Genomic DNA, 20,226 nt, shown 5'->3' on the forward strand with positions numbered 1-20,226 from the left:
CTGCAGCAGACATGGTGAGTAATATTTTTGGAAAATCAAATCACAACAAAATCGCAGTATCGAATCATATAGAATTGTGAGAATCCATATTGTATTGGCACCTAAGTATTGTGATAATATCGTATTGTGAAGTCCCTGGCAATTCAAGCCCTTGTGTATATTGGAAAAGGGTCTACCTGGAAGTTCATGATATTGTGGGAGGTCTTGGTGGCGGTGCCATCAGTGAAGGGAGACTTGATGTAGATGATCTCGTAGGCAATAGCCCCAGTCACACTCCAGGCCGTAGCTACACTGGGACACCCCCTTTCATAGCTCTCAACACCTCCAGAGGACAGGTAGTACTGCGCCCCAACAGGTACACTGGGGGTTACCACCTGCAAAATGGACATCCGAGTTACTGTCACCTTAGTCATCATCTCCACATTAATCAACGTTATTATATGAAAGTTATAACTGCTATTATATTTAAGCAATACGGACCGAGGAGGTGTGGTATATTGGCCAATATACCACGCCTAAGGGCTGTTCTTATGCACGATGCAAAGTGGAGTACCTGGATACAGCCCTTAGCAGTGGTAATTTGGTCATATATCACAAACCCCAGGAGGTGCCTTATTGCTATTACAGTATAAACCAGATACCAACATAAATATAACAGTAAACATGTAGTTTTAATGTCACGTGCACAAGTACAGTGAAAGGCCTTTCTTTTAAGCTCCAAACCCAACAATGCAGTAATCAATATCAATGTAGCACTACAAATAACATAAGGTAGAACAAAAACACTCCAGAAATAAGAACATGAGAAAGTAAGAAGACATATACAGGGTCAGTTCCAATTAGGGCCTGTGGTGTTCACAAAATTTCATCAGCTGGTAATTGTCAAGCAAATAACTGCTGGACTCATGGTAATGGACCATTTTTACTTAAACACATTTAGCATCTCCTGGCTTCCACTGGTGCAAACCTTTTGGAACATCTACATTTTAAAAAGTCTAATAAATCCATGTAATATAGCTTACACCTTCCCTATAAATCCATTATTTATTTTAGACAGACTACATTTTCTTCATATCATGTTTCTTTAGACCTATTTCAGAAGAACAGAAATGCATACTCCGTTTGGTCCTGATCTGGCTATGCCATATGGCTGTGGTCTGCACTAGTTAATTTAGCAGACAAGATTTGCTTAGAATTCCGTGGCATTATTTTATAGTATGAAGAATACAATTGAACAAAGCTGAATAAAAGCAGTTAACAAAGAAACAGGTACTCCTATATGCTTCACTTAGTTATTTATGTAACTTTAGTTGTGATACAAACGTTGGGCTATATGTTTAGATTTGTATTACATTCTAAGGCTGCATTGTCACACCCTGATCTGTTTCACCTGTCTTTGTGCTTGTCTCCACCCCCTTCCAGGTGTCACCCATCTGCCCCATTATCCCCTGTGTATTTATACCTGTGTTCTCTGTTTGTTGCCAGTTCGTCTTGTTCAGCCTACCAGCGGTGTTGCCATACTCCTGTTTTCTCTCTAGTTCCTGTTTTCCAGGTTTTGACGATTCTACCTGCCCTTACCCTGCCGTTCTGTACCTTGTGACAGTGCCCTGGATAACTGACCTCTGCCTGCTGTTCTGTACCTTTGGGACTCTGCTCTGGATTACTGACCTCTGCCTGCCCTTGACTTGTCATTTCCCTGCCCCCTGTTTTTGTAATAAACTTTTGTTACTTCGACCTGTCTGCATCCTGGTCTTATCCTGAGGTCTGATAGCATGATGCAACTCTAATGATGATTTTGAAAAAAGTCGCAAGAAAGTCATGAGATATGCTTTGTTTTTTTTTGCGCTGGCTGTACACACTTCATCAATCTCTCATTCACAATTTGACAAGGACTTGATAATGCCTCGAATTTCCCAGCAGCATCCCCTTTGTGTGGCCGTAATGCCCCCTAAAAAATCCATGCCTTTTGGGGCCAGAGGCCATTGTGCCCTTGGGCAGAGTATAATAATTATAATTCCCTTCTCCCTGCATGCTGTGTGCTCTGAAACACCTCTCACTCACATGGCTCTCCGTCACGTGATTGGGTCTTTCTCACAGGCTACAAGTGAAGACAGACACATCGGGAACACAACTGCGTGCATCCTTATCCAATTCTGAGGCGCATATTGGAAGAACTGTCCACATTTACTTTTTGTCAACCAACAAGATGAGTAGGCCTAACAAACAGCACTAGCCAATGTCAATCTACTATCCCCATAGTACAAAAGTTGATGTATTCTATTGTGCGAGAAATAAATATACAACATAGTCTGGGACAGTTGTGGGATGTGATAGATCCCAAATTAATAGAACCACTAGATCCCCAAATCTTTTTTATGCAATAAGGCTAACGCAACAGATCAGAACATTTAGCTTAAAATGTTGATAAACTATTAGGCTATTTCTTCACATTAAAAATGCAGCAATGCACACAGATTAGTAGGCTATAAGCTAAATGTTCCATTTAGCAGGAAAACACCATCAAAAGTGACTGCAAATGTGATTATGCATGTAATGCTTTTATTATCAAAGGTTCATTTTTATGGTGAAAATTATCATCCCCAAACCTGAAACTCATGTACTGCATACAGTTGAAGTCGGAAGTTTACATACACCTTAGCCAAATACATTTAAACTCAGTTTTTCACAATTCCTGACATTTAATCCAAGTAAAAACGCCCTGTTTTAGGTCAGTTAGGATCACCACTTTATTTTAAGAATGTGAAATGTCAGAAYAATAGTAGAGGAAATGATTTATTTCAGGTTTTATTTCTTTCATCACTTTCCCAGTGGGTCAGAAGTTTACATACACTCAATTAGTATTTGCTAGCATTGCCTTTATATTGTTTAACTTGGGTTAAACGGTTTGAGTAGCCTTCCACAAGCTTCCCCACAATAAGCATTTTGTGAATTTTGGCCCATTCCTCCTGACAGAGCTAGTGTAACTGAGTCAGGTTTGTAGGCATTCTTGCTCGCACACGCTTTTTCAGTTCTGCCCACATATTTTCTATGGGATTGAGGTCGGGGCTTTGTGATACTCCAATACCTTGACTTTGTTGTCCTAAAGCCATTTTGCCACAACTTTGGAAGTATGCTTGGGGTCATTGTCCATTTGAAACACCCATTTGCGACCAAGCTTTAACTTCCTGACTGATGTCTTGAGATGTTGCTTCAATATATCCACATAATTTTCCTTCCTCATGACACCATCTATTTTGTGAAGTGCACCAGTCCCTCCTGCAGCAAAGCACCCGCACAACATGATGCTGCCACCCTCGTGCTTCATGGTTGGGATGGTGTTCTTCGGCTTGCAAGCATCCCCCTTTTTCCTCCAAACATAACGATGGTCATTATGGCCGAACAGTTCTATTCTTGTTTCATCAGACCAGAGGAAATTTCTCCAAAAAGTATGATCTTTGTCCCCATGTGCAGTTGCACATGCAGTTGCAAACCGTAGTCTGGCTTTTGTACCTGTTTCCTCCAGCATCTTCACAAGGTCCTTTGCTGTTGTTCTGGGATTGATTTGCACTTTTCGCACCCAAGTACCTTCATCTCTAGGAGACAGAACGTGTCTCCTTCCTGAGTGGTATGATGGCTGCGTGGTCCCATGGTGTTTATACTTGCATACTATTGTTTGTACAGATGAACGTGACACCTTCAGACATTTTGGAAACTGCTCCCAAGGATTAGCCAGACTGTGGAGGTCTACAATTTTTTTTCTGAGGTCTTGGCTGATTTCTTTTGATTTTCCCATGATGTCAAGCAAAGAGGCACTGAGTTTGAAGGTAGGCCTTGAAATACATGCACAGGTACACCTCCAATTGACTCGAATTGTGTTAATTAGCCTTTCAGAAGCCATGACATTCTGACATTTTCCAAGCTGTTGAAAGGCACAGTCAACTTAGTGTATGTAAACTTCTGACCCACTGGAATTGTGATACAGTGAAATAGTCTGTCTATATACAAGTGTTGGAAAAATGACTTGTCATGCACAAAGTAGATGTCCTAACCGACTTGCCAAAACTATAGTTTGTTGACAAGAAATTGGTGGAGTGGTTGAAAAACGAGTTTTAATGACTCCAACCTAGGTGTATGTAAACTTCCGACTTCAACTGTATGTATGCCAGTTAGGCTCTACACCCATTGTTAAGCGGATTAATGTGCTCAATTAAAAAAAGTTATTTGGCCACTTTAGTTGTGATACAAACCTTATCAAAACATATAGGCCTATGGGCTAGGCTACATGAGGTGTGCGACTATGATTGATTTTAAAAAAGTTGCAAAAAAAAGTAATGCATTGTTTCTTGCCTTATGCTGGGCATCAGTGATAATATATAGTTCAAGTGATACTCCTCTCCTCTTTTGACCTCACCCTCTCACCTTCCCCCCCTACTCACAAGGCAGGCAATACGCTTGACCTCATCTTTACTAGATGCTGTTCTTCCACTAATCTCATTGCAACTCCCCTCCAAGTCTCGAGACCACTACCTTGTTTCCTTTTCCCTCTCGCTCTCATCCAACACTTCCCACACTGCCCCTACTCGGATGGTATCGCGCCGTCCCAACCTTCGCTCTCTCTCCCCCGCTACTCTCTCTCTTCCATCCTATCATCTCTTCCCTCTGCTCAAACCTTCTCCAACCTATCTCCTGATTCTGCCTCCTCAACCCTCCTCTCCTCCCTTTCTGCATCCTTTGACTCTCTATGTCCCCTATCCTCCAGGCCGGCTCGGTCCTCCCCTCCTGCTCCGTGGCTCGACGACTCATTGCGAGCTCACAGAACAGGGCTCCGGGCAGCCGAGCGGAAATGGAGGAAAACTCGCCTCCCTGCGGACCTGGCATCCTTTCACTCCCTCCTCTCTACATTCTCCTCTTCTGTCTCTGCTGCTAAAGCCAATTTCTACCACTCTAAATTCAAGCATCTGCCTCTAACCCTAGGAAGCTCTTTGCCACCTTCTCCTCCCTCCTGAATCCTCCTCCCCCTCCTCCCCCCTCCTCCCTTTCTGCTGATGACTTCGTCAACCATTTGAAAAGAAGGTCGACGACATCCGATCCTCGTTTGCTAAGTCAAACGACACCGCTGGTTCTGCTCACACTGCCTACCCTGTGCTTTGACCTCTTTCCCCTCTCTCTCCAGATGAAATCTCGCGTCTTGTGACGGCCGGCCGCCCAACAACCTGCCCGCTTGACCCTATCCCCTCCTCTCTTCTCCAGACCATTTCCGGAGACCTTCTCCCTTACCTCACCTCGCTCATCAACTCATCCTTGACCGCTGGCTACGTCCCTTCCGTCTTCAAGAGAGCGAGAGTTGCACCCCTTCTGAAAAAACCTACACTCGATCCCTCCGATGTCAACAACTACAGACCAGTATCCCTTCTTTCTTTTCTCTCAAACTCTTGAACGTGCCGTCCTGGCCAGCTCTCCTGCTATCTCTCTCAGAATGACCTTCTTGATCCAAATCAGTCAGGTTTCAAGACTAGTCATTCAACTGAGACTGCTCTTCTCTGTGTCACGGAGGCGCTCCGCACTGCTAAAGCTAACTCTCTCCTCTCTGCTCTCATCCTTCTAGACCTATCGGCTGCCTTTGATACTGTGAACCATCAGATCCTCCTCTCCACCCTCTCCGAGCTGGGCATCTCCGGCGCGGCCCACGCTTGGATTGCGTCCTACCTGACAGGTCGCTCCTACCAGGTGGCGTGGCGAGAATCTGTCTCCGCACCACGTGCTCTCACCACTGGTGTCCCCAGGGCTCTGTTCTAGGCCCTCTCTATTCTCGCTATACACCAAGTCACTTGGCTCTGTCATATCCTCACATGGTCTCTCCTATCATTGCTATGCAGACGACACACAATTAATCTTCTCCTTTCCCCCTCTGATAACCAGGTGGTGAATCGCATCTCTGCATGTCTGGCAGACATATCAGTGTGGATGACGGATCACCACCTCAAGCTGAACCTCGGCAAGACGGAGCTGCTCTTCCTCCCGGGGAAGGACTGCCCGTTCCATGATCTCGCCATCACGGTTGACAACTCCATTGTGTCCTCCTCCCAGAGTGCTAAGAACCTTGGCGTGATCCTGGACAACACCCTGTCGTTCTCAACTAACATCAAGGCGGTGACCCGTTCCTGTAGGTTCATGCTCTACAACATTCGCAGAGTACGACCCTGCCTCACGCAGGAAGCGGCGCAGGTCCTAATCCAGGCACTTGTCATCTCCCGTCTGGATTACTGCAACTCGCTGTTGGCTGGGCTCCCTGCCTGTGCCATTAAACCCCTACAACTCATCCAGAACGCCGCCAGCCCGTGTGTGTTTAACTTTCCAAGTTCTCTCACGTCCACCCGCTCCTCCGCTCTCTCCACTGGCTTCCAGTTGAAGCTCGCATCCGCTACAAGACCATGGTGCTTGCCTACGGAGCTGTGAGGGGAACGGCACCTCCGTACCTTCAGGCTCTGATCAGGCCCTACACCCAAACAAGGGCACTGCGTTCATCCACCTCTGGCCTGCTCGCCTCCCTACCTCTGAGGAAGTACAGTTCCCGCTCAGCCCAGTCAAAACTGTTCGCTGTTCTGGCACCCAATGGTGGAACAAACCCCTCACGACGCCAGGCTCAGCGGAGTCAATCACCACCTTCCGGAGACACCTGAAACCCCACCTCTTTAAGGAATACCTAGGATAGGATAAAGTAATCCTTCTAACCCCCCCCCCCCTTAAAAGAGTTAGATGCACTATTGTAAAGTGGTTGTTCCACTGGATATCATAAGGTGAATGCACCAATTTGTAAGTCGCTCTGGATAAGAGCGTCTGCTAAATGACTTAAATGTAAATGTAAGTGATAATATTAGCCTATCACCCATCAGACTTTTCTTGATTTAATCTTGTCTTCACATATACTAAATATTATATGTGTGAAATTTGTTTTGATTTAGACTGGACCCTTATCATGCACCTGTCTCAACTGGGGCAGGGGAAGAAAATAGTTATCTATGCACTTAAATAGCGATTGGAGGATTATTTTCCTGTGGTTAATTTTCATGCCAGCCAGGTAGGTTAAACTCCTGTTGTAAAGAGAAGCAATGTGCTTAATATTAGCAAAGTTGAGAAATAAATATTGTAGGCCTAGCCTATAGAAAGTTGATGGGATCCTCTATTTAAGAGGCCATCACTGTTTTCTCACGCAATTGCATAGCCTATAGAAATGATATGCAACATGAGCTCATGGGCTCTCATGAAGTGTTTGATTAGATTTTCGATWACATTTGCATTGATATCAGAGTGATTAGAGGGACAATGGAGTCCTGAGTACCAGGCAGTTAGCAAGTTTGGTAGGCTTCAATGACCATCAGCAGCATCAGAGCTTATAGAAGCATTATTACCATGACTAAACAGTCACGTGGAATTTGACTGCCTTCATGACCGCCAGTGTGGCGGTAATACGGTCACCACAACAGCCCTAGTTCCAATACCATATTTACAATGTGCAGGGATACTATGTATAGAGGTAGATATGTATAGGGGTAAGGTGACTAGGCATCAGGATATATGATAAACAGAGTAGCAGCAGTATAAATGATGATTGTATTTGAGTGTGTGTGGAGTCAGTATAAATGTGTGTGCATGTTATGTGCATGTTGGAGTGTGCAGTGAGTGTGTAGAGTCCTGTGAGTGGGCATAGAGATGGTACAAAAAGCAGTACAAGGTCAACTCAGATAGTCCCTGTAGCCATTATGTTAGCTATTTAGCAGTCTTATGGCTTGGGGATAGAAGCTGATCAGGAGCCTGTTGATGTCAGTACTGCTTGCCATGTGGAAGCAGAGAGAACAGTCTATGGCTTGGGTGGCTGGAGTCGTTAACAATTTTCCATTGCATTCCATTTGTGTTAAAAAAAAATTGCGGAACCTTCTCCACACATTCAAAATGAAAAATAAGGATTCATCTTTAGTATATTCATTACCTTTGGTATTTACAATTGTGTCACTGTCTGATGTGTGATCATTCAAAGTAAAGCTTTTAACTTTTTATTAGCAGTGAGCTTGGCAGCTGAACCAAAGTCTGCTAGCTTGTTGTATCCCATGCGATCAATGAGAACATTCTCTGGTTTGACATCTCTGCAACAGGAAAGAAGTGAGGATGTGAGAGAATGCAGGAGAAAGCAAATGGGAATGGAAGGACAGGGAGGAGCCGAGACCAGAACAAACAATTTGACAACCCAGGTGAGAGATCTAACAAAGAGTGACTATTATTTGGCTCTTATCCTTGTAGTAACCTTATTTGAACCTTGACTCTACCAGTCACAATGCTATTCTGGGATTCACATAAGCAGTACACAGGTGTGCAGCACATTTGAGCGTATTAAAAAGCCCATCTGATACACAGAGTGGAATGGCGGCTCACTCATTTGATCAGGTAAAACTGGGCCATGGCCTCATCAAACTGCTCTTCATATCTGTTCATCAGAGCCATCAGGTCTCTACCCGAAGGTACTCAATCGCCTATCAACACATACACGGAAATTAAACACAAACACGCATAGTACCGTGACAATCATATCTCGGGGCGGCAGGTAGCCTAGTGGTTAGAGTGATGGGCCAGTAACCGAAAGGTTGCTGAATCGAATCCCCGAGCTGACAATGTAAAAATATGTTATTCTGCCCCTGAACAAGGCAGTTAACCCACTGTTCCCCCGGTAGGTCGTCATTTTAAATAAGAATTTGTTCTTAACTAACTTGCCTAGTTAAATAAAGGTAAAAAATGTCATATGTTATCAGACCGACTGGAGCCTTGTGTGACCAAATGGCTAGGTGTATTTTGTTTTCGTTTCAAACCAAGCAAAAAGACAAGCATTACCACCACACCCAGCACATACAGTTTCTATGGTCATTGGTCATATATTAAACCACCAAGAGCTCCAAAATGTATCTGTAATGCAACAATGTCTCTTGTATTCCAGCAGTGCTGCTGTTGGTCCATGCATTATAAATATATACAGGAAGCAATGAAGGCAGCAGCTACTAGTCGGGATGTTAATAAAAGTTCTGCGACGAGAGGCATACAGCAACACATGAATGGTCGGGAAGTCTGAATGAACAGCAGCATTCTAAAGACGTTACCTAGCAACAGGGTACTGAGAGACACTTTGGAGCAGTCTGACACTTGGATAGAGATGGATTCTTTTGTATTTTCACTGGGCTCAGTATGGAAGTGTGGGCAGAGCAGAGCTGGCTGACTGRGCTGAAGGAGACATGGAAAATCATTTATTTCTAATTTGAACCGCTCAGCTCCCTGATGATAATATCTATTAGGCTGTAGTTCCGAGCAGCAATGCATTGCTCATTTGGCATTTGTATTGGTTATTTTACTCCCACTAAATTCCCAGGAACAATCGGATAGAGCGATCCAGCCACAGACGGAGTACAGAGAGGAAAACACACAATAGTAGTTGTCTTGTTTTGCACACTTTGTACAAAATAATAAAATGCAGTACTACAGGATATTTCTTAACGTAGCTCTTTATTAGCTAGCTATAACTGGCATGTTCACGTATCACCTAACCATTTGGGTGGTCTTAACCAATCATAGCACAGTATGATATGGCGGTAAAATGCATCCAATTATAATTCAGTATGTTTACACATATGAATATTACAGTAGTGATGTGGTCAAGTGGGAAAAAACATGTAAACTGCCAATTTCAAGGGCCACATTTGGGCTTTAGAAATTGAATGACAGTCCATAACCTTTTAAGAGTAGGCCTGATGCGGAAGGTTTTTGTATTTATGTTGATACACATGGAAATCTACATGTGACTGCAATGCTTTGTTGATTTCTATTACTGTGCAAAAAGGGAGAATTGCCCTGATTTTTAAAGAGAGCTTTTTCACAATGTTCAGCCCTGTGGCACAAAAAAGGCTGTGTAGGAACGAAAATTAAACCAATGAACGGTGCTTGGACAAAACAAACTTTACTCTGGTCTATAGATGCTATTAATGCATTCATTCTGTCTATATACTTGTTTTTGTTATAAAAAGGAAGGCCTGGCAGCATGCATACCCTGCAAACATTATTCATAAATAATATGTTTTGAAAATCTATAGTACTATTCTGTACTGTGTATCTTTGGGGAATCAGCCTGAAACAGATGGTACATGGCGCCATCTATTGGATATAGAATGTATTACAATAGAATACCGAGAGGCAAATTGCATCGAAACCCGGTGTAACGGCTGTCTTCGGGTGAAAGAGAGGAGGACCAAAATGCAGCGTGATGATAATCCATATTTTAATAGGCTACTTAAACAACGAACAAAAACAATAAACTGACAAAGAACCGAAGACGCTACAGTCCCGAACTAGTGAACACAGACCAGATGAACACACGAACAGGAACAATCACCCACAAAACACACTACAAAACAGGCTACCTAAATATGGTTCCCAATCAGAGACAATGACTAACACCTGCCTCTGATTGAGAACCATATCAGGCAAAACAAGAAACCCCACATAGATAATAGATAACATAGATAATACCCACCCAGCTCATGTCCTGACCAACTAAATAAAGACTAAACAAAGGAAAATAAGGTCAGAAACGTGACACCCGGGCTCTCTGGACTGACAAAGCTCAATGCAATGATACATAAAATGTACTCTTTATAAGAGGTGCTGGGCCAGATTAAAGTATAAAACAGGCTAGCTAAGGCCAACGTTTGCCTACATCTGTACATCTATAGAGATCCCTAAAATATCTGGAAAAAGATTGGTTCCCAGCCAAATTGCCTGGGCCCGAAATTAATAAAGCATCTTTTATTTCACCTTTATTTACCCAGGTAGGCCAGTTGAGAACAAGTTCTCATTTACAACTGCGACCTGGCCAAGATAAAGCAAAGCAGTGCAACAAAAACAACAACACAGTTACACATAAACAAATGTACAGTCAATAACACAATAGAAAAGGCTATGTACAGTGTGTGCAAATGTAGAAGAGTAGGGAGGTAAGGCAAAAATAGGCCATAGAGGTGAAATAATTACAATTTAGCATTAACACTGGAGTGATAGATGTGCAGATAATGGTGTGCAAGTAGAGATACTGGGGTGCAAGTAGAGATACTGGGGTGCAAGAAGATAAATAAAATATGGGGATGAGGTAGTTGGGTGTGCTATTTACAGATTGGCTGTGTACAGGTAAGCTGCTCTGACCGCTGATGCTTAAAGTTAGATCGGGATAAGACTCCAGCTACAGTGATTTTTGCAATTCATTCCAGTCATTGGCAGCACAGAACTGGAAGGAAAGGCGGCCAAAGTAAGTGTTGGGGATGACCAGTGAAATACACCTGCTGGAGCGCGTGCTACGGGTGGGTATTGCTATGGTGACCAGTGAGCTGAGATAAGGCGGGGCTTTACCTAGCAAAGACTTATAGATGATCTGGAGCCAGTGGGTTTGGCGATGAATATGTAGTGTCGGCCAGCCAATGAGAGCAAACAGGTCGCAGTGATGGGTAGTATATGGGACTTTGGTGACAAAACGGATGGCACTGTGATAGACTACATCCAGTTTGCTGAGTAGAGTGTTGGAGGCTATTTGGTAAATGACATTGCCGAAGTCAAGGATCGGTAGGATAGTCAGTTTTACGAGGGTATGTTTGGGAGCATGAGTGAAGGAGGCTTTGTTGTGAAATAGGAAGCCGATTCTTGATTTAATTTTGGATTAGAGATGCTTAATTTAAGACTGAAAGGACAGTTTACAGTCTAACCAGACACCTAGAATATGTGGACAACTACAAATATCTAAGTCAGAACCGTCCAGAGTAGTGATGTCAGGCGGGCGGGTGCTGGCAACAATCCGTTGAAGAGCATGCATTTAAAAGCAGTTGGAGGTCAAGGAAGGAGTGTTGTATGGCATTGACGCTCGTTTGGAGGTTTGTTAAMACAGTGTCCAAAGAAGGGCCAGATGTATACAGAATGGTGTTGTCTGCGTAGAGATGGATCAGAGAATCACCAGCAGCAAGATTAACATCATTGATATATACAGAGAAAAGAGTCGGCCTGAGAAATGAACCCTGAGGCACCCCCATAGACTGCCAGAGGTCCGAACAGCAGGCCCTCCGATTTGACACACTGAACTCTACAGTTGAAGTCGGACGTTTACATACACCTTAGCCAAATACATTTAAACTCAGATTTTCAAAATTCCTGAAATTTAACCATAGTAAAAATTTAATGTCTTAGGTCAGTTAGGATCACCACTTTTTATTTTAAGAATTTGAAATGTCAGAATAATAGTAGAGAGAATGATTGATTTATTTCAGCTTTTATTTCTTTCATCACATTCCCAGTGGGTCTGTCACGATCGTCGTCCTCCTCATCTGAGGAGGAGTAGTAAGAAGGATCGGAGGACCAAAATGCAGCGTGATGATTATCCATTTTAATTAGRAAACTTGAAAACAAAGAACAAAACGGAAAAATGAACGAAAACGCAACAGTCCCGTATGGTGACATACAAAAAGACACAGAAACAGGAACAATCACCCACAACCCACAATACAAAACAGGCTACCTACATATGGTTCCCAATCAGAGACGACGACTAACACCTGCCTCTGATTGAGAACCATATCAGGCCAAACACATAGAAATAGACAAACTAGACATACAACATAGAATGCCCACTCAGATCACACCCTGACCAAACAAAACATAGAAACATACAAAGCAAACTATGGTCAGGGCGTGACAGGGTCAGAAGTTTACATCCACCCAATTAGTATTTGGTAGCATTGCCTTAAACTTGGGTCAAACGTTTTGGGTAGCCTTCCACAAGCTTCCCACAATAAGTTGGGTGAATTTTGGCACATTCCTCCTGACAGAGCTAGTTTAACCGAGTCAGGTGCGTAGGCCTCCTTGCTCGCGCACACTTTTTCAGTTCTGCCCACACATTTTCTATAGGATTGAGGTCAGGGCTTTGTGATGGCCACTCCAATACCTTGACTTTGTTGTCCTTAAGCCATTTTCCCACAACTTTGGAAGTATGCTTGGGGTCATTGTCCATTTGGAAGACCCATTTGCGACCAAGCTCTAACTTCCTGACTGATGTCTTGAGATGTTGCTTCAATATATCCACATAATGTTCCTTCCTCATGATGCCATCTATTTTTGAAGTGTACCAGTCCCTCCTGCAGCAAAGCACCCCCACAACATGATGCTGCCACCCCCTTTTTCCTCCAAACATAATGATGGTAATTATGGCCAAACAGTTCTATTTTTGTTTCATCAGACCAGAGGACATTTCTCCAAAAAGTATGATCTTTATCCCCATGTGCAGTTGAAAACCGTAGACTGGCTTTTTTTCATGGCAGTTTTGGAGCAGTTTTGGAGCTGAGTGGCCTTTCAGGTTATGTCGATATAGGAATCGTTTTACTGTGGATATAGATACTTTTGTACCTGTTTCCTCTAGCATCTTCACAAGGTCCTTTGCTGTTGTTCTGGGATTGATTTGCACTTTTCGCACCCAAGTACCTTAATCTCTAGGAGACAGAACGCGTCTCCTTCCTGAGGGGTATGACGGCTGCGTGGTCCCATGGTGTTTATACTTGCATACTATTGTTTGTACAGGTGAACGTGGTACCTTCAGGCGTTTGGAAATTGCTTCCAATGATGAACCAGACTTGTGGAGGCCTACAATTGTTTTCTGAGGTCTTGGCTGATTTCTTTTGATTTTCCCATGATGTCAAGCAAAGAGGCACTGAGTTTGAAGGTAGGCGTTGAAAAACATCCACAGGTACACCCCCAATTGACTCAAATGATGTTAATTAGCCTATCAGAAGCTTCTAAAGCCATGACATAATTTTCTGGAATTTTCCAAGCTGTTTAAAGGCACAGTCAACTTAGTGTATGTAAACTTCTGACCCACTGGAATTGTGATACAGTGAATTATAAGTGAAATAGTCTGTCTGTAAACAATTGTTGGAAAAATTACTTGTCATGCACAAAGTAGATGTTCTAACCGACTTGCCAAAACTATAGTTTGTTAACAAGGAAATTGTGGAGTGGTTGAATAGCAAGTTTTAATGACTCCAACCTAAGTGTATGTAAACTTCCGACTTCAACTGTACAAACAATAAAACTAAATCATGTCTGTGTGTGATTTTACAGTCCATATTGTGCCATGAGATGTTGTTTTATCAATTTTTAAAAGGTACTTTTGCTGTTGCTTGTGTAATTGGAGATGGAAGGGAGTTCCATATAATCATGTACTTTGCCATGAATTTGTTTTGGAATTGGGGACTGTGAAAATACCCCTGTTGGCATGTCTTTGGGTTATGTATGGGTGTCTGAGCTGTGTATTATGCAGACAATCTGGAATTATGCAGACAATATTTCTCATAAAAACTAGTAGAGAAGCAGTTAATCTCTCGTCAACACTCAGCCAGGAAAGACTGGCATGTTGATGTTAGCTCTGTATGTGCACTTATGGGCAAGGCGTACTGATCTGTTTTGAGCCAGCTACAGCTTTGCAAGGTCTTTCTTTGCTGCGCTTTACCATATTACCGGACAGTAATCAAGATGGGACAAGACCATAGCCTGAAAAACTAGTACATTTGCTTTTTTGGTCTAAAATACACAGAACATAGTTTTATAACAGACATATCCCTCCATCTTCACAAAAACTTTGTCAATATGATATGACCATTATAGTTGACCATCCAATGTTATACCTACGAGTTTAGCTTCCTTAACTTGCTCAATGGCCACACGCTTTAAACACAACTCCAGTTGAGGTTTAGGTCTTATCGAATGTTTTGAAACAAATCCAATGCTTTTAGTTTTAGCTAAAAGTAGATTAAACCATTAAATCTACTCACATCTATTCATAAAGCCCTTTTAACATCAGCAGATGTCACTAAAGTGCTAATACAGAAACCCAGCCTAAAACCCCAATCAGCCCATCAGGAGTAAATGTCAGTTGGCTTTTCATAGCCCAGCATTCAGAGGTTGAGACAACAGGTGCGCGAGAGGAAGAGCGAGAGAGGGTCGAAAACAGCAGGTCCGGGACAAGGTAGTATGTCCAGTGAACAGGTCAGGGTTCCATATCCACAGCTGAACACTTGAAACTGGAGCAGCAGCACAGTAAGGTAGCACGTCTGGTGAACAGGTCAGGGTTCCATAGCCACAGGCAAAGGAGCAGAAACTGGATCAGTAGCACAACCAGGTGGACGGGGGACAGCCAGGAGTCATCAGGCCAAGTAGTCCTGAGGCATGGTCCTAGGAGAGATGGGATAGTTAGAGGAAGCTTACTTAAGTTCACACAGGACACCAGATAAGACAGGAGAATTTCACCAGATTACAGACTGACCCAAGCCCCCCAGCACACAGCCTATTGCAGCATAGATACTGGAGGCTGAGACGGGGGGGGGGGGCTGAGTATAGCACACACAGATCTCCACCGCACAAGCCCGAGGAGGTGCAAAACCGGACAGGAAGACCACGTCGATGACTCAACCCACTCAAGTGGAGTATAGTGAAAAAAGCCTGGCACGACGTGACGCACCAGTAAGCCAGTGACTCGGCCCTCGTAATAGGGTCAGAGGCAGATAAKCCCAGTGGAAAGAGAGGAGCCAGCCAGACAGCGAAAGCAATGGCGGTATGTCACTCCAGTGCCTTGCCGTTCGCCTTCACACCCCTGGGCCAGACACCCCTGGGCCATAGGACCTACTGAAGAGAAGTCTTCAGTAAAGACTTAAAGGTCGAGACCGAGTTTGCGTCTCCTACGTGTATAGGCAGACCATTCCATAAAAATGTAGCTCTATAGGAAAAAGCCCTGCCTCCAACTGTTTGCTTAGAAATTCTAGGGACAATAGCAGGCCTGCAACTTGTGACCGTAGCGTACGTGTAGGACCAAATCGGAGAGATAGGAAGACGCAAGTCCATGTAATGATTTGTATGAGCAGTAAAATATTGAAATCAGCCCTAGCCTTAAAAGGATACCAATGTTGGGAGGCTGGCACTGAAGTAATATGACCCAATTTTGGGGTTCAAGTCTTGATTCTAGCAGCTGTATTTAGCACTAACTGAAGTTTTAGTGCTTTATCCGGGTAGCCGGAAAGTAGAGCATTGCAGTAGTTAAACTAGAAGTGAAAAAAGCATGCATTAGCTTTTTTGCATAATTTTTGGACAAAAAAGTTTCTGATTTTTGCAATGTTACGAAGATGGAAAAAAACTGCCCTTTAAATATTCTTAATATGCTCATCGAAAGAGAGATGAGGGTCCAGAGTAAAGCCGAGGTCGTTCACAATGTTATTTGAGATGAAAATTAATCTTGATGTTTGTATAGTCAAATCAAACAACAGATCTCTTTTGTTTCTTGGGACCTAGAACTAGCATCTCTGTTTTGTCCGAGGTTAAAAGTAAAACATTTGCCGCCGTACACTTCCTTATGTCTGAAACACAGGCTTCCAGGGTAGGATATTTTGGGGCTTCACCATGTTTCAGCCATGTGTCGTCCGCATGGCAGTGAAAGTAGACATTGTTTTTGCAAATGACATCACCAAGAGGTAGAATATGTAGTGAAAACAACAGTGGTCCTAAAACCGAACCTTGAGGAACACTAAAACTGACAATTGATTTGTCAGAGGACAAACCATTCACAGAGACGAGCTGATATCTTTCTGACAGATAAGATCTAAACCAGGCAAAAACCAGTCCATGTAGACCCATTTTATGGTTTCCAATCTCCCCAAAAGAATGTGGTGATCGATGGTGTCAAAAGCGACACTAAGATCTAGGAGCACAAGGACAGATGCGGAGTCTTGGTCTGACGCCATTAAAAGGTAATTTACCACCTTCCCGAGTACAGTCTTAGTACTATCATGGGCTCTAAAACCAGACTTGAACATTTTGCATATGTGATTTGTCTTCAGGAAGGCAGCGAGTTGCTGCGTAGCAGGTTTTTCCCCAAAACTTGAGAGGAATGGGAGATTCGATACAGGCCGAAAGGTTACATTTTTTTATCTGGGTCAAGGTTTGGCTTTTTCAGGAAAGGCTTTTTTACTGCAACTTTTAGTGAGTTTGGTACACATCTGCAGGATAGGGAGCTGTTTATTATGTTCAACATAGGAATTAGCTCTTTCAGTAGTTTATTTGGAATGGGGTCCAGTAGGCAGCTGGAATGTTTARAAGCCATGACTATTTTTGTGAATGTGTTGAGAGATACAGGATTAAGAAACTTGTCTCCATTGATCTTAGGTCCTGGCAGTTCTGTGCAGATTCAGGACAACTGAGTTTTTGGAAAATATGCAGATTCAAAGAGGAGTTTGTCATTTTCGTTCTAATGATCTTTTCGTCGAAGAAGTTTATGAATTCATCACTGTTGAAGTGAAGTCCATCCTCTCTTGCTGCTTTTCAGTTAGCTTTGCGACAGTATCAAAAATAAATGTTGGCTTGTTTTTATTCTCYTCAATTAGGTTGGAAAAGTAGGTTTACCAGCAGTGAGGGCTCTTCGATATTGGAAGGGACTGTCTTTCCAAGCTAATCAGAAGACTTCCAGTTTAGTGGAGTGCCATTTCCATTCAAATTTTCTGGAAGCTTGACCAAAAGCAAAAACCAATGAGTGCTAAGGACACAATTCTGACGAAATCCATACACAGACACATCAAATAACAGATCAAAAAGAACAAGTTAGATTACAAACTCAAAATGGAAAACATGCCTGAAAATAACTAACAAAGGATGCATGGAAATGTATTAAACAAATGATGGGTATGGAGAAAACCTTGGCAGCAGTGCCTCTTACTGACAACAATCTAGCCAATGAACTTAACCCTCCTGAATGACAGTCCCATAATCATCTCTGAAAAGGATGTTCTTCGGTGCTTCTCTAATCTTAATCTTCGGAAAGCAACAGGCTGTGATGGTGTAAATCGGCAGATTATCAGGAAGTGAAAATGGCAACTGTTTGACATCAATAGAATGCGTTTTCAAATGTCACTGGACAGCTGCAGAATCCACCAAATCTGGAAAGTGCAACTATTGGGCCAATTCCCAAAGAGAATAATCCCAAATCCCTGAATGACTATCGTCCCATCTCCTGGACCACAGTGATAATCAAATGTTTGGAGCGTATTGTCCTGGAACACCTCCGGCACACGGAGAGCCTACTGGACCTGTTCCAGTTCGAATATAAACCAGGCCGCAGAGTTGAAGATGCACTGCTCTTCCTTCTTCATAAAATCTACATGCAACTGGATAAACCACGTTCATATGATAGAATACTTTTAGTAGATGTTTTATCTGCCTTCAACACATTACACCCTGGTATTCTGGTGAACAAACTTGCGACCATGGGCGTAAACGCGCGTCTCATCAACTGGATCAGGTGGTTTCTCACCAGTCAGGTCAGAAGAGTGAGGTTGAATACAAATACATCGGACCCACTAACCACCAATATAGAGGGTTCCAAGGATGACTACAGGACAGAAATAACACACTTCACCCAATGGTGCAAGGAAAACAGACTCATCTTTAGTGGGAAAAACCCCAAGGAAATTACAAACAGTAGCAGAACTATAAAAGACCATACCGGGCCCATTCACATGGACTCAGAACAAATATAATCAGTTGAGCAGTACAAATATCTTGTAAATATAATTGACTCAAAACTCTCCTGGACTGCAAACACACAACATATAAACAAAAAGGGACAACAATGACTATATTTCATGAGGAGATTAAGTAAATATAATAAGAATAACCATATTTTACACATCCTTTGTTCAGAGTGTTCTCACTTCCTGTTTTCAAGCCTGGTACAATCAGCTATCCATCGCGAATAAAAACCAACTACACAAAATAGTAAAGCTGTCAAGCAAAATCAGTGGAGTTAATCTCAAGAACATGGAAGCGCTGTTCTTGGAGAGAGTAGTGAGGGCACGAGTGAGAACTGCAACTGACTTGACACCCACTCAACCAGGAGTAACAGCTCCTACCATCAGGCCGCTGATACAGAGTCCATCTTTACAAAACCGCCAGAGCCCAGAAATCATTCATTCCCACCAGTGATTTTTGTACAGTGCATTCGGAAAGTATTCAGATTCTTTCCCTTTTTCCACATTTTGTTACATTACAGCCTTATTCTGAAATTATTAAATAAAACAAATTACTCATCAATCTACACACAATACCCCATAATGACAAAGCGAAAACAAATTTTTGCTAATTTATAAAAAAACGAAAAATAACAAGTATTCAGACCCTTTGCTATGAGACTCGAAATTGAGGTGCATCCGGTTTCAATTGATCATCCTTGAGCTATTTCTATGACTTGATTGCAGTCCACCTGTGGTAAATTCAATTGATTGGACATGATTTGGAAAGGCACACACCTGTCTATACACTGTAAAAAAAAWATTTTTTACAATACTTTTTCTGTATTTATGAATAATGGTAGAATACTGTGAAATTACAGGGATAAACTTATATTTAACTTTCGTAGTGTAGAATAATAGGAAACATCAGTAAATGTGAAATACATGAAACTTCCTGTATTTTTACAGACATGCATCCTTTTTCACAACAATAAGCTGTAGAAATACACTAATACACATTATAAAGAAACAACTATTTACCATTGTTTTATGGATATTTACTTTAGTTTTGCATTCTAAATGCAGATACTTATAGTAAAAAAACTATTTATGATGTTTATAAACAGTATACAACTATGCAAGAGAATGCAAAAAATAATGCTGTCATCTGTGATTGTACTGATATTGATCACTACATTAAACATTAATTGTAAAATGATGAGTACTTGCAATACCTCAATAAAAGTGAATGCATATAATTTAACAGATACTGACTGTTATTTAACTGATTAAGCCAGTTCATTTACTATTTATTAATAATCCAGTACAGTTTAAGATGAAACATGCATAAAGGTATAGAAGATAATGTAAAAAGAATGATATTGTCTGTCATGTTACAAATGTTGATCATTATATTACAAACATAGACTGTGAAGTTATGGGTATTGACATTACCACTGCATTCTACCTTGACTCTCAGGTAGAAGACCATGCCATAGTGTCATTTTTTTACATTAATATCACCACTTAAGCAATTTCGTCCTCATCAGAGTATGATTCATTATGATCCAACATCCTCTTCCATATCAGACACTTCCTCCTCTATTTCAAAGTC

The sequence above is a fragment of the Salvelinus sp. IW2-2015 genome, linkage group LG11 (assembly GCF_002910315.2).
Source record: "Salvelinus sp. IW2-2015 linkage group LG11, ASM291031v2, whole genome shotgun sequence".
NCBI lineage: Eukaryota > Metazoa > Chordata > Actinopteri > Salmoniformes > Salmonidae > Salvelinus > Salvelinus sp. IW2-2015.